The 16307-nt window shown below is 47.4% G+C and overlaps 1 long non-coding RNA gene across 1 annotated transcript in view; it reads right to left on the bottom strand.

Moving 5' to 3' along the window:
• The window catches only part of LOC146816794 (uncharacterized), a 48105-nt gene that overhangs the window by 19542 nt on the left and 12256 nt on the right, over positions 1–16307 (bottom strand). The window contains exon 2 of the long non-coding RNA XR_014962940.1: positions 13089–13375. This is a non-coding gene — a long non-coding RNA (uncharacterized LOC146816794). The remainder of the gene's footprint in view (positions 1–13088; positions 13376–16307) is intronic.

Raw genomic sequence — 16307 nt, 5'->3', positions numbered from 1 at the left:
ACAACGCACATGGACCTCCTTCCCAGGGCAGGGTAATGCAACGCAGCAATTTGTGCTGCATTGCGTTACTCCTAATCAAGCCACTCAGGAACACGCAAAGTGACCTTGCATGGCTTGATAAATAGCATTTTAGAGTTAACTTTGTGCGTGCACCATATTGTGTGGTGCAAATGCAACACAAACCCTTGATAAATATGCCCCTATACATTTTGATGAACTGAGCAGAGCAATTAACCATCTTGCCAGATGGCTACCATGCTAGTCAGGTGCACTGTAAATTTATAAACTCAGATGGTCACGGCTGTACAGATGTGGCACTTGGATTAGTGCTGGTCACATCTACTTTCAAAAAGATTGAAACCAGTACTATATCTGGGACTGCAGATTTAGGGGTAGGTGAGAGTGAAGAAACACCAAGCCTAAGTAGTCTCTCAGTGCCTGATGTCTCCAATCTTAGGTACAAATGACAACATACATTTAGCGCAGATGTTCGTGATACTCCAGAGCCAGGTACTGCTGAAAAAGATTGTGCAAGCAGAGGAAGAAGAAAGCACTAACGTGGTTCTTGTATTTTTCATGTGCTGTTTGTGTCGTGTTAGAAATGGGGGTCTCTGATTGGCAGTGGCTTGCACCCTGTCCAAGTAAGCCCCCTTAATCTAGTCATGGTAAGGGGATTACACAGATAAAATAACCCCTGATCACCCCCTTGGTAGCTTGGCACGAACAGTCAGGTTTATCTCAGAGGCAATAGCATTTGTACAAATACACACAGTAACACAGTGAAAACACTACAAAAGGACACTACACCAGTTTATAAAGCAACCAATCTTTATCTAAGCAAAACAAGACCAAAATAACATACGCAGATATCACTTTTAAAAGTTTCAAAATAGTTCAATCCATGGAAAACTATAAATGTGTAACTTTTATCACAAAGTACCTGGGATGCATCAAAATCAAAGACGAAAGCAGGCGCAGGGGAGATGAGGCATCGGGAAACCTAAGTGATGCGTTGGTTCCTTACTCCCAGGGGAGGTGATGTGTCGGTTCCTTACTCCCAGGGGAGGGGATGCTTTGGTTCCTTACTGCAGCACAGGGGAGGTGATGTGTTGGGTCCTTACTGTCATGGGAGGTTGTGGGAAGTTGGCCTGGTATATGCTGTTCACTAGTTCTAGTGACCACCTTGTACCATGCCAAGCAACCCTTATGGTGTGGTTGTAAGTCAACCTTTTTGGACTAGCTGCCCTAGTGGTAGCGTAGGCTAAGCAGTCTTTGAGGCTAAACTCGTGAAGCGTGTTAAGCCAGCTGTTTTACCAAATGCAACCCCCTTTTATACCAATGAAAGGACACCACACAGATATATATTCAAAATATATATGTATTTATTTATCAAAGTAACCCCTAGTCTCTTTATGAGCACAGGAGCACAAATCGTCAAACAAGATTATCACAGAATACACAGAAGTTGCACGTTATATGGATAGGCCCTGGTGGCCACTCAAACCATATACTAAAATAGTGGTATAAGTACCACGAACAGAAAAGGAAAAAGGCCTAGGGCCTCTAGAATCGCTGGGCCTACAAGGAGCTAACGTCAGTTAGTGACCAGGAGGTCCACGGGTGGCGTGTGCAGAGCAAATAGTCACACGCGTGCTCCCATAGGTTTCAATGGGTGCGTAAAAAGTACAAAGTTACTGCAAAGGAGATCTTCCGGGTTGACTAGGAACTTAAGATTTGGAACACAGGCACTAGAGATGTAATACTACACTTGGGCACAGGTGTGCCAGCTTTACCTCACCCACAGGAAGCGGGTGCATAGGCCTCGAAGTGCGTCGGGTTGCTTCTATCTGTTCCGTGGAGCTTGAAGACAAAGATGCTGCAGGCGGTCGGTCCGGGAGAGATGCAGTGGATCCAAGAGTGGATCGGAGATGTTGAAGACCTGTAAGCAGAGGGGACAGTGTTCACAGTCACTAGCCAGTGACCAGCGTGGCACCAGGTGGGTACCAGGCGATGTCGGGTGCAAACAGGTGATGAGGGGTAGCTTGTCTCCGCAGCCACGTGGTCCCTGAAGGTCGACGACGTCCAGGAGTCGGCTCACGAGCTGTCCCACGCAGGCTCTCGCTGTCGGCGGTGTCGGCGACTTGATCGAAGCAAACAAGCCTTGGCAAAAGCAATTGCAGGAGGATTCGGAAATCAGCTGTTGGTTCTGACCAGCAAGGTCAGAGGGATTGCTCCTTTGGAGGGGAGCAAGGGCCAGTCTGGAGCAACCAGACCAGCGGTGTTTGTCGTAGATTTCGTCGCCAAGATGGCCACTAGCCAGCGGGCCAGCAACCGGTTAGGCGCGTCGAGTGGCAAAATGCAGAAGGGCCCCACGCAGATCGTGGAGATGCTGGAGGGCTCACCTTTGGTGCAGATGCTGCTCGAGGGTTGGGCTTCTCAGGACCCAAAGCACAACTTGGAGGGAGCCTCGGTTGTTGCACTGGTCAGCTTGTCGTAGTCGTTCCAAGATGGCTGGCTCCACGTGTCTCGGTGCCTCCACGGGTCTCCTCTTTTCAGGGACTGTGGATCGGGCGGTGAGAGGTCTGGAGGTCCAGGTCTTGTCAGTCTCTGGGCTCGGGCTCCGGCGGGAGGCGGCGGCAAAGCAGACGGTGATTCGCTGGATGGTGCTTGCGTTAGCAAGGTGGTCACTCCCTGACCACAGGGGAGATTTTCTTCAGTCTTCTGTGCAGCAGAATGTCGAAGTTCCCGTCTTCTTCTTAGTTTCAAGTTGATTCCAGGATGTCTGAAGTCTTAGGACACAGCTCCTACCTTTAAGCGGATTCTAGGGGCCGGACTACCTGCTAGGTCCCTCCCTATGGGTGGGACCAGGAAGGGGGGTGGTTACACCCCCAACCCTTTGTCCAGCTCGCCCCAGGCCCGGGACTGGTGTGCCCCAGGACCGGTTTGAACTGGCATATGCACCGAGGCTCCTTGTGAGCCACAGGCATGTCTGGTTTCTTTCAAGCCCTACCTGACCAATACACAAAATCCTGTCTGGGGTGGTGCACGCACCTCCCCTGGCAGGAAACCCTTTGTCCACACCTCCCAAGCTGGAAGGACTCCCAGCAGCAGGAGGGCAGACTTGTGTCTGTGGTGGCAGCATCCATTTTGTGGAGCTGAGGCTATGTCTGATTTTACCCGGGTTTCAGGTACTGTACATGTCGTGTCCCTCTAGAAGGGTGGAATGCTAACCCCGTCGCCAGAATTGGCGAGGGGTTAGTATTCCAATTCGTATGACACCTTACTCGACATGTTTTGATAAAGCCAAACCAAAGATAGCATTTAACCGCGAGGTTCATAATGCACTTAAGAGTATATGGTATGACGATATCTGGAAACAGTAGAAGGAAGTTGTTCCGACCACTGCAGACAGGCTCAGCTCATGCCAGAGCACCATCTCACATGGAACCAAGCACTCTGCCTTCAGGATTGTTAAGGCCTGCCATAGGAGTGACTTATAGGTTACCAGGTGTCCCATTTAAGGTTAGGTATAGGTATACTACACCTAAGTAAGAGGTGATTACACCAACTTACCCCAGCTGAGTGATCAGCCAGTTGTGTCAGATTGTTAGGCCAAGCCTGGGGTGGCATAATACATGCTGCAGCCCCTGGCAGGCCTTGGGTACACCAATGCCCTGGGTACCTAGTGTACACTGGTACAGGGGCTGACAGGGTGATCCACTTCCAATTGGTTATGCACCTAGGGTGCATAGTTTTAATTTAGTAGAGAGAACAGCAGGCTGGGGGTCTGATTGGCAGGCCCACAGCCTCAATATGTCAAAAACCAGTGAAGCAAAAAGCAAAAATTTGGGGTGACCATAGGATAGCAGACCCTACTCTCCTACACAACCCCCCCCCAGCCTCAAGAGCCTTCTTCAGGTGGATCAGGTGATCCTCCCAGGTGGAACTAAAGACAGCAATGTCATCAAGATATGCTGCGCAAAAGTCATCCAACCCAGTAAGGACTTGGTTCACCAGCCTTTGGAAGGTGGCAGGTGCATTCTTCAGACCAAAGGGCATCACCACAAACTGATAATGCCCACCGGGGGTTGAGAATGCTGTTTTGGCCTTAGACTCCTCAGCTAACCTGATTTGCCAATAGCCAGCTGTCAAGTCAAATGTGCTCAAAAACTTTGCAGAAGCTAGTTTGTCTATGAGCTCATCTGCCCTTGGAATAGGGTGTGCATCTGTCCTGGTGACAGCATTGAGTCCTCTGTAGTCCACACAGAACCTCATCTCTCTCTTGCCATCTTTGGTGTGAGGTTTGGGGACCAGAACCACTGGGCTAGCCCAGGGGCTCTCTGAGGGTTCAATGACACCTAATTCCAGCATTTTATGTACCTCAGCCTTTATACAGTCCCTGACGTGGTCAGGTTGTCTGTAAAGTTTGTTCTTTACAGGCAGACTGTCACCAGTGTCCACAACATGGGTACACCAGTCAGTTTGACTAGGTATCAAGGAAAACATATGTGAAAATGATTGTAGAACCTGTCTACATTCAGTCTGCTGATGGGCAGTGAGGTTGCCTCCAAGGGTCACTCCTTCAACTGAGCCATCTTCAGGGTTCTGAGACAACAGGTCTGGGAGAGGGTCACTCTCTTCCTCCTGTCCCTCATCTGTAGCCATGAGCAAGCCCATGTCTGCCCTGTCAACATATGCTTTAAGCCTGTTAACATGGAGTACCCTGTGGGGACTCCTGGGAGTTCCTAGGTCCACCAAGTAGGTGACCTCTCCCTTCTTTTCCAGGATTGTATGGGGTCCAGACCATTTGTCTTGGAGTGCTGCTGGGGCCACTGGCTCCAACACCCATACCTTCTGTCCTGGCTGATACTCAACCAAGACAGCCTTTTGGTCATGCCAAGCTTTCTGTAAGGCCTGGCTTGCCTCAAGGTTTTTAGATGCCTTCTCCATATACTCAGCCATCCTGGAGCGGAGACCAAGTACATAGTCCACTATGTCTAGCTTAGGCTTTTTGAGAGGTAACTCCCATCCTTCCTTCACCAAACACAGTGGGCCTCTCACAGGGTGCCCAAACAACAATTCAAAGGGGCTGTAGCCAACTCCTTTTTGTGGGACCTCTCTGTAAGCAAACAGAAGGCAGGGTAGAAGGATATCCCATCTTCGCCTGAGCTTTTCAGGTAATCCTTTGATCATACCCTTTAGGGTCTTGTTGAATCTCTCAACAAGCCCATTGCATTGTGGGTGATAAGGGGTGGTGAACTTGTAGTTGACACCACATTCCTTCCACATAGCTGTCAAGTATCCTGACATAAAGTTGGTACCTCTGTCAGATACTACCTCCTTAGGAAACCCCACTCTGGAGAATACTCCCAGCAGGGCCCTGGCCACAACAGGAGCTGTAGTGGTCCTAAGGGGAATTGCCTCTGGATACCTGGTGGCATGATCCACTACCACCAGTATAAATCTGTGCCCAGATGCAGTGGGAGGATCCATGGGACCCACTATGTCTATTCCCACTCTTTCAAAGGGGACCCCCACCACAGGTAGTGGTATTAGGGGGGCCTTTGTTGTGCCACCTGATTTGCCACTGGCTTGGCAGGTAACACAGGAGCGACAAAACTCCTTTGTATCTTCATTCATATGAGGCCAGTGAAAGTGAGGGACAAGCCTGTCCCAAGTCTTGTTCTGGCCTAAGTGTCCTGCTAAAGGAATGTCATGGGCCAAGGTAAGAAGGAAGCCCCTAAATTGCAGAGGTATGACCAACCTCCTGGTTGCACCAGGCTTGGGGTCTCTAGCCTCTGAATAAAGGAGCCCTTCATCCCAATACACTTTATGGGTACCTTGAGCATTCCCAGCAGCCTCAGCAGCAGCCAGCTGTCTGAGGGGTTCAAGAGAGGGACAGGATAACTGAGCCTGCCTCAAGTCAGCCCTTGAAGGTCCCCCTGTCCCCAGAAACTCAACCTGATCAGGTTCAAGCTCTTCAGGGACAGTTCCTTCAGGGTCCTCTAGATCAGCTTCCTGGGAAGGCTGATCATCACTCTGAGGCAGGGGGGAAGGCACAGCCTTGACCCTCCTGTTCTTCTTCTTGGTAAGTGCTTGGTCCATTGTTCCAGGATCCAAGACCTGAGGTTCAGTGAGGCACTTTTTGGCCTGTGACCTGGTCACAGCAAGGACATGTGATGATATACCTAACATCTCTGCATGAGTCCTGTACTCCACTTCTGACCATAGAGAACTCTCTAGGTCATTGCCCAACAAACATTCTACTGGGAGGTCTGCACTAACCACAACCCTTTTGAGGCCAGTTACCCCTCCCCATGAGAAGTTAACAACTGCCACCCTATGTGAAGTAGTGGCATTGCTGGCATTGGTCACCAGGTAGTTCTCACCTGGTATGAACTGTCCAGGGTCCACAAAGCCTGGTGTCACCATAGTGACACTGGCACATGTGTCCCTGTAGGCTTGAGCCACTTTGTCATTAATTAAAGGAGTCTGTCTGTACTTGCCCAGGTTACTGGGGCTCACAGTCAGGGACAAATCAATGTCCCCATCACAGATCAAGACTGCCTGTGTCAGGGTTCTGTCTAAGTCAGAATCTCCTTCAGTTCCCATAGTGATTCCCACTACACCCTTTGTCTGGGGACCAACACTGCTAACAGTAGTACTGGGAGCAGGTGCCTTAGGGGCAACAGTGTTGGGGGCTCCACCCTTTTTGCAATCACTAGTCCAGTGAGTTGTATTTTTACAATGATTGCACCAGGGTTTCTTCTGACCTTCTTTCTTCTTCTTGGACTGTTGGGACCCACCCTCCTTAGCAGTAGTTTGGGGCCCTGTTGAAGACTTCTGGTCTTTAGGTTTCTGATCTCCACCCTTTTGGTCTGTTTTCTTCTGATCACCCCCTTGGCCCTGGTTCTGGTTCTTTTGCTTAACCCTGGTTCTGACCCATTTGTCTGCCTTCTTTCCCAATTCTTGGGGAGAGGTCAGATCAGAGTCAACCAAGTGTTGATGCAGTTGCTGGTTTTGACAGTTATTTAAAATCTGTTCTCTCATCATCAAATTATACAATCCTGTAAAATCAGATACCTTACTTCCCAGCAACCAACCCTCCAAAGCCTTAGTGGCACATTCAATGTATTCAGACCAGTCCTGAGTCTGTGTCTTTTGGGTGTCTCTGAACATTAACCTGTACTGTTCAGTGGTTAAGCCTAACCCATCTACTAGAACACTCTTCAGGACTCTGTAGTTTCTGACATCCTCTTCTCTAACAGTGAGGAGTCTGTCTCTGCCTCTTCCTTCAAAGGAGAGCCAGAGGATTGCTGCCCACTGGTCTTCAGGAACCTGCTGTACTTTGCAGGCTCTCTCAAGAGCAGTTATCCATTTGTGGATGTCATCCCCACTTTTGTAGGGGGGCACAACCTTAGACAGGTTCCTATTGTCAAAGACCCTATCTTTGTCCTTAGGGACAATGCTGCCACCAGTGGGTATAGACCCACTCTCTCTAGGTTGCCTAGCCTTGTTCAGTTTTTCTTCCATCAGGGCTACTTCTAGCTCCTGCTTCCTGATCCTCAGCTGGGCTTCCTGCATTCTGGCCTCATGTTCCCTCCTCTGAGGGGTGGTCATCCTTTTCCTGGAGTGACCTTGAGAGCCTCTAGAGCCATGAGAAGCATTGGAGTCACCTGAGCGATTCCTTTGCCTCCCAAGCCCTGTGTTAAGTCCACTGGGGAGATCCAATGGGGGGAACCCATTGTCAGTCCCCAATAGCCTTAGTTTAGCTGGGCCAAGTATAATACTTGGCACTGGGCTAGTTCTCCCTTCATCATCACTACTTTCTGTATCCTCACCACTTTCCTCCCCTGTAGTATGGTTCTCATCTAAGGGATGGCTATTGGAACTGGGTACCTCTGTAGTATCTTCAGAAGGGGGGCCTCCTGTTCCTGACCCTAAGGGGGCTAACTGGGAAGCTTTCTTGAGTGCTCTCTGATTCTCATCATTCTGTAAGAGCTCTCTGAGCTCAGCAGAGTTTGGGTTCTTGGGCTGTTTAAGGCCTCTAAGAGTTGCCAAATGCCTGAGCTCATTCTGATTAAGGGTAGCAAAGCTGGATGGTGCCCTCTGGGGGTCACTCTCAACAGAGATGGGTACAGTGGACCCCTCTGCCCCGGCCATTGCTCTTAAGTGTGGGTGGATGTGTTGCAATCTACCTACACTTGGGTTTACCTACTAAACCTATCTAGTAGTTGTAGTCAGGGTGTGCTACTCCCTTTGCTCTACAACAACTAAGTTCAGTAGAACTTAAGTATATCTAATCTTGTTTTATATGTACCTACAGGTACCTATGTGATCTTTCAATTGGTAACCAAGAGATTACAATGGTAAAACACAGCAAGCTCAAATCCAACCGCTGCTCACCAATGTGAGAAGTTGGCCTGGTATATGCTGTTCACTAGTTCTAGTGACCACCTTGTACCATGCCAAGCAACCCTTATGGTGTGGTTGTAAGTCAACCTTTTTGGACTAGCTGCCCTAGTGGTAGCGTAGGCTAAGCAGTCTTTGAGGCTAAACTCGTGAAGCGTGTTAAGCCAGCTGTTTTACCAAATGCAACCCCCTTTTATACCAATGAAAGGACACCACACAGATATATATTCAAAATATATATGTATTTATTTATCAAAGTAACCCCTAGTCTCTTTATGAGCACAGGAGCACAAATCGTCAAACAAGATTATCACAGAATACACAGAAGTTGCACGTTATATGGATAGGCCCTGGTGGCCACTCAAACCATATACTAAAATAGTGGTATAAGTACCACGAACAGAAAAGGAAAAAGGCCTAGGGCCTCTAGAATCGCTGGGCCTACAAGGAGCTAACGTCAGTTAGTGACCAGGAGGTCCACGGGTGGCGTGTGCAGAGCAAATAGTCACACGCGTGCTCCCATAGGTTTCAATGGGTGCGTAAAAAGTACAAAGTTACTGCAAAGGAGATCTTCCGGGTTGACTAGGAACTTAAGATTTGGAACACAGGCACTAGAGATGTAATACTACACTTGGGCACAGGTGTGCCAGCTTTACCTCACCCACAGGAAGCGGGTGCATAGGCCTCGAAGTGCGTCGGGTTGCCTCTATCTGTTCCGTGGAGCTTGAAGACAAAGATGCTGCAGGCGGTCGGTCCGGGAGAGATGCAGTGGATCCAAGAGTGGATCGGAGATGTTGAAGACCTGTAAGCAGAGGGGACAGTGTTCACAGTCACTAGCCAGTGACCAGCGTGGCACCAGGTGGGTACCAGGCGATGTCGGGTGCAAACAGGTGATGAGGGGTAGCTTGTCTCCGCAGCCACGTGGTCCCTGAAGGTCGACGACGTCCAGGAGTCGGCTCACGAGCTGTCCCACGCAGGCTCTCGCTGTCGGCGGTGTCGGCGACTTGATCGAAGCAAACAAGCCTTGGCAAAAGCAATTGCAGGAGGATTCGGAAATCAGCTGTTGGTTCTGACCAGCAAGGTCAGAGGGATTGCTCCTTTGGAGGGGAGCAAGGGCCAGTCTGGAGCAACCAGACCAGCGGTGTTTGTCGTAGATTTCGTCGCCAAGATGGCCACTAGCCAGCGGGCCAGCAACCGGTTAGGCGCGTCGAGTGGCAAAATGCAGAAGGGCCCCACGCAGATCGTGGAGATGCTGGAGGGCTCACCTTTGGTGCAGATGCTGCTCGAGGGTTGGGCTTCTCAGGACCCAAAGCACAAGTTGGAGGGAGCCTCGGTTGTTGCACTGGTCAGCTTGTCGTAGTCGTTCCAAGATGGCTGGCTCCACGTGTCTCGGTGCCTCCACGGGTCTCCTCTTTTCAGGGACTGTGGATCGGGCGGTGAGAGGTCTGGAGGTCCAGGTCTTGTCAGTCTTTGGGCTCGGGCTCCGGCGGGAGGCGGCGGCAAAGCAGACGGTGATTCGCTGGATGGTGCTTGCGTTAGCAAGGTGGTCACTCCCTGACCACAGGGGAGATTTTCTTCAGTCTTCTGTGCAGCAGAATGTCGAAGTTCCCGTCTTCTTCTTAGTTTCAAGTTGATTCCAGGATGTCTGAAGTCTTAGGACACAGCTCCTACCTTTAAGCGGATTCTAGGGGCCGGACTACCTGCTAGGTCCCTCCCTATGGGTGGGACCAGGAAGGGGGGTGGTTACACCCCCAACCCTTTGTCCAGCTCGCCCCAGGCCCGGGACTGGTGTGCCCCAGGACCGGTTTGAACTGGCATATGCACCGAGGCTCCTTGTGAGCCACAGGCATGTCTGGTTTCTTTCAAGCCCTACCTGACCAATACACAAAATCCTGTCTGGGGTGGTGCACGCACCTCCCCTGGCAGGAAACCCTTTGTCCACACCTCCCAAGCTGGAAGGACTCCCAGCAGCAGGAGGGCAGACTTGTGTCTGTGGTGGCAGCATCCATTTTGTGGAGCTGAGGCTATGTCTGATTTTACCCGGGTTTCAGGTACTGTACATGTCGTGTCCCTCTAGAAGGGTGGAATGCTAACCCCGTCGCCAGAATTGGCGAGGGGTTAGTATTCCAATTCGTATGACACCTTACTCGACATGTTTTGATAAAGCCAAACCAAAGATAGCATTTAACCGCGAGGTTCATAATGCACTTAAGAGTATATGGTATGACGATATCTGGAAACAGTAGAAGGAAGTTGTTCCGACCACTGCAGACAGGCTCAGCTCATGCCAGAGCACCATCTCACATGGAACCAAGCACTCTGCCTTCAGGATTGTTAAGGCCTGCCATAGGAGTGACTTATAGGTTACCAGGTGTCCCATTTAAGGTTAGGTATAGGTATACTACACCTAAGTAAGAGGTGATTACACCAACTTACCCCAGCTGAGTGATCAGCCAGTTGTGTCAGATTGTTAGGCCAAGCCTGGGGTGGCATAATACATGCTGCAGCCCCTGGCAGGCCTTGGGTACACCAATGCCCTGGGTACCTAGTGTACACTGGTACAGGGGCTGACAGGGTGATCCACTTCCAATTGGTTATGCACCTAGGGTGCATAGTTTTAATTTAGTAGAGAGAACAGCAGGCTGGGGGTCTGATTGGCAGGCCCACAGCCTCAATATGTCAAAAACCAGTGAAGCAAAAAGCAAAAATTTGGGGTGACCATAGGATAGCAGACCCTACTCTCCTACAGAGGTGATGTGTTGAAATCCAGCCACAAAGCCTCGGTTCCTTACTGTGGGGCAACGTCGATGAAGAACTTGGTACACAGGTGCAAAGCGGCAAAAATCCAGATGCGCTGGGTGGATGCGGCGGCAGTGAAACAGTAGTTGTGCCGATCATCCAGCCGCGAGCAGGTGATGGGCTGATTTCTTCAGCCGCACAGCAGAGCCTGTATCAAAGTCGGAGTGGGTGTTTCGTGACATCGGAGACACAGTGCTTAGAACTCAGGCTGCAGCAATCTTGAAGCCCCACGCAGGTGCTGCATCGATTCTTTGGTCGCACCACGAGGATGCGTTGGTTTTTCGGCCGCATGGTGGTGCTTCATCAGGAGAAACAGGTGCTGAAGGGCGATGCATGGATTTTCTTTTCTTCTTTGCCACAAAGCCACCTCCAAGGGCCCAGAACTGGAATTGATACTACTTTGCAGGTCAGATCTCCCAGCAGAGGAGTTCAGGGGCTGCAGGTGAAGTCTTTGATAGCCCTGAAACTTCTTAACCAGAGGCAAGCACACACAAGCCCTTGGAGAACCTTGGCAAGCAGGATACAAGAAAGTTAAGTCCAGTCCTTTCACTCTCCAAGACAGAAGCAGCAAGCAGCTGGCAAGCCTAACACAGCAACACACAGAGTGGCAGTTCCCCTCATACAGCTTCTCCAGCTCTTCTTCTTGGCAGAATCTCCTCTTATTCCAGAAGTGTTCTGAAGTTATGTTGTCCCAGCTCCTGTTCTTATGGCAGTTTCTGCTTTTGTAGTAGGCAAACTTCAAAGGAAAATATTTGTAGTGTACAAAACCCTTCCTTTCCCTGACCTGGCTCCAGACACACTACAGGGGTGAGGAGACAGCTTTGTGTGAGGAAAGGCCAAGCCCTATTCAGGTATCAGTGACAGCTCCTCCCACCACTCTAGCTCAGGAAGGACCATCAGCCTGGTGATGGGCCATCAGGATATGCAAGACATACCTCAGCTCCCTTTGTGTGATATTTAGAGGGAATGCACAAACAGTCCAACTGTGACTCTCCCTCAGATATGGATTCCACAGGCAGAGACAGAATGGGAAAGCAAGATAATCCCCTCTTTCTAAAAATGGCATTTTCAAACATGCAATTTAAAAACCATCTGCACTAAAAGATGTACTTTTAAATTGCGAGTTCAGGGACCCCAAACTCTAAATCTCCATCTCTTTCCAATTAGAAGGTACACTTGTAAGAGTTTACAAGACAGGTCCAATGATAACCTATGGGAGAGAGGGTCCTTGCAATTGTAAAAATCGAAATTAGCAGTATTTCACTATCAGGATATGATAAACACACCTGCACATGTCTTACCTTTCAAATACACTGCATCCTGCCCATGGGACTACATCGGGCCTACCTTAGTGGTTCCTTACATGGAATAAAAGGGAAGGTTTGGGGCTGGCTAGTAGGTTCACTTGCCAGGTCGACATGGCAGTTTAAAACTGCACACACAGACACTGCAGTGGCAGGTCTGAGACATGATTGTAGGGCTACTCATGTGGGTGGCACAATCAGTGCTGCAGGCTTACTAGTAGCATTTGATTTGCAGGCCCTGGGCACAAATGTAAATCAAATATGCCAATCATGGATAAACTAGGTACAGATACAATTTATACAGAGAACATATGCACTTTAGCACTGGTTAGCAGTGGTAAAGTGTGCAGAGTCCTAAAGCCAACAAAAATAGGTCAGAAAAAATAGGAGGAAGAAGGCAAAAGGTTAGGGGATAGCCCTGCAAAAAGTGGCAGGTTCGACAGTCTAGATACATTTGTTTTGCTTTGTTAATCATATTAATATGATGCTTCCCTAATTAAAGACATTGTTTAAGTTTAAAAGCGTAACAAACATGTCTTCTTGTATTTGTTTACCTTTTTTCATTTCCCTTACCTTAAAAATAATTGGTAGCAATCTCTGTATGACGTGCTCCAACCTCAGCAGCATAAGCACCATCCTGTTAGTGTTGTATTTGATGTATTCCTTCCTTAGGATCAGATTCTGAATCAATGTCAACATTGTGTTGAAACCTGAAGCGCCCTTTTAGTATTCCAAAGATCCTCTCTATAACAGACCTGTAGTTTTAGTTTTGTGAGCACGATTTTATCACTGCTCATTCCTTGTACTTGGATTTAAATATAGTGTTAAGATCCAAGGTCATAATGAATATGCACTGTCTCCTAAAAAGTAAAGGAAGTTTACATTAGAATGGGTTATTACTGTGAATGGTAAAGTGGTTGTAACATATTTTATATAGGCTTAGCAAGTAGAAAACCATCACCAACATTAGCTTGAGACAGGCTATTATATATCCCGCTGTGGCATAACATATTGGAATCATGTGTCCTGCCTGGAAATCGGGCAACAAGGTCTGTTATTATACAGAAGGTGTCACACACAACCTGTGTTTTGAAGGAGTGACTGTTTTTGCTGTTTCTAAAAAAATAATGAATTCACAGATGGTGGACAGATGGCAATCCCTGTCCCATCAACACATCCTAAAACGTTTGGAAAATGTGCCAGACAATAAAATAAAAGTTTGGTATGTTGCAAATTCTGCTGAGATGCAGGAAAATAAATGTAATCATTCATTTTGGATAGCATACTATCACGAAAACTATGCGAAAAAGTGACAGCACACTTTGCTCCATCCCCCCTCCCCCTCCCCCCCACTACTGCTATTACTCCCTGGTAAATTACAGGAGCTAAAAGGTGTGCACAATACAATACCTGCACATGCAGAGGAATATCATTTGCTGCTGTCTATAGGGGTCTGTAGCCTTGGATGTAAATCAGCCAACACATCCAAAATGGCTTGACTACTAAGCATATACTTATCAAATATCTCTGGCTCAGTTTGATCAACAAGGGTTATCCTAGCCCTAAAAATCCTCTCCTGTCTCATCCTCCTCGCCAGAACACACAAAACTGCCATTGTGAAAAGGCCTGATGCATTTTAGTCCACCTTATATAGGTTGCACATGAATAACACTTGATTTGATTTGGTGGTAAACGCATTTCCTAAAACTGCATTTTACAACTAGGAAATGCTTCATACATACTATTTGCGATTCACTATTTGAAAGTTCCTATTTGTAATTCCTTATTTAAAATCAGAAAAATAGAAATTTCCAAATGAAAGAAATCACAAATTAGAGCTACAAAATTTCTTTTCGTACATAAGGAGAGGGGGAGTTTGATTTTGTAAACGGCCCAAAATAGAGGTGTTGGACAATTCGCGAATGCAAACTTCTTTCGTACTTCTGGCCCTAAGCAACAACTTTATTCCAATTTATGGACCTGACCAGCTAACACCAGGCACTTTGGAAAGAAAGATAGAATGAGTAGCAAAAGCACTGATGGTAGAAATCAAAAAGAGGAAAAATAATGGCCTCTGGTTTGACAAGGAGTGCTGGATTAAACATGTAAGGTTCAGCATGTGCTCTGGAGGTTTTTAATGCATAATTGCCCTACCATTAAGGCTTAAGAAAGGGAAAGATTATGAGAATCCTCCATCAAATCATCTAATAGTCACCACATCTTTACATTCATCTTTTTTCAGAATTCTTGCAAAAAAAGGGATGCTACAAGAGCTCTTGTCAGTTTTGATTGCATTTCACTCCAATACTTGTGCTTATATATTGCTAGTGGGCAAAGAAAAACAGGGAGGATTCCTGTATTAAAGAAGTGATGTGTCCCGGTCACAATAATGTGTTCTTTATTTTAAGTGCTGTGCGCTGTCCCTTCCCCCTGTATTAGCTGGAGCTCAGGGAATGTATTACTTTATGCGGATAATCTGACAATTTTAGACATAACTACCACTGATTTACAAAGGCAGTAAACTGTCCTCAAAATTGACTACAAAGTAAATAGGCTTATAAGTAACACTGAGAACACTCAAGGCAGATTGTGCCAGCACAAAAAGTGACGTAACCTGATACAGTGTTGCTAAAGGTGGGTGGGAAAAGGTAAACTTGGAATGTATCAATATGTATTTTGGTTCCAATCGCAAAAATAGCAATGCTAACCATATTTTACCGACACTCTATTTTTGCGTTCCTCATTTTTAAATGTACTAACGGTTGCAATTTCTGACTAGTCACAAAAAGAGGTTGTAACACTCACAAATTAGCATTGAGTGCAAACAGGATCAGGTGCAAACTATAAAAAGGCAACGAAACTCACTTTTTCCCGCAATGCCTGCTCTGTGTGCTAAGATGAGGAGGATGAGGGTTTTTACTCAACACTAGCAGAGGAGAAGACAAAGACCTAAGTGCATCTTCAGAGTCAATGTGGCATTGTTGTAGCAGACTGAGGGGGCGTTTTATGAGCAGTATAGGCTGAGCAGCAATGTTGTTACTGATTTAATTGCTGATAAAGCAATGAATTCAGCAATTCTGCAATTATGTGTGAATTAGGGACACACACAGGAGTGCCTGTGTCCCTACACACATACAAGTACTTTTTTGCCTTCAACTTTTAGCCTCAGGAAGCTATTAGGTGGTTGTTGCCACAGTAGGAGTGGTTTCAAAAAGCTCACTTTCTCGTTTTTTTTAGAAATTGTTGTATGCAATGTTACTTAATATTAATTTAAATCATGAAGATTTATAGCAACCAATTTTTGGGGGGGTTTGCTATATTTTCCCTAGGTGTGGAGGTGCATGGCCAAATGCCATGATGGTTTGGGTTTGGTCATTTGCCAAGTTTTGGCCAACGCCTGCTTTGCTTGACCTAAGGCAGAGTGTTGGTCCAGGAGTACAGGATGCTGTCTTCGATAACGATCAGTGATGTCAGCAATTTTGTAATTTGAGAAATCATCATTGATATCAACACTGGCATTTAACATGACATGAGTGCCGTTATATACGGGGTCAGTAGCCGTACAGTATGAAGGTGTGGTTTATAGTTAGTTTACCTAGCTGCAGAAGGTCTGAGGCATTTTATCCCACAGAAAAATGTATTTATTTTGTGAAATGGGAGGAACTTTTGGGTCCCCCACATTAGCTCCTGGGCCATACTCTCCCTTTCTTGCAGGGATGTTCTGAAATTGTGTTTCCAGTATATCATTTTCTAATGTTCTGTTGCAGCAATCACAAACTTATTGTCTGCTGA

The sequence above is a fragment of the Triturus cristatus genome, chromosome 6, assembly GCF_964204655.1.
Source record: "Triturus cristatus chromosome 6, aTriCri1.1, whole genome shotgun sequence".
Classification (NCBI taxonomy): Eukaryota; Metazoa; Chordata; class Amphibia; order Caudata; family Salamandridae; genus Triturus; species Triturus cristatus.
Note: the sequence above shows the minus strand (reverse complement) of the source record. Positions and strands in the feature narration are given on the sequence as shown.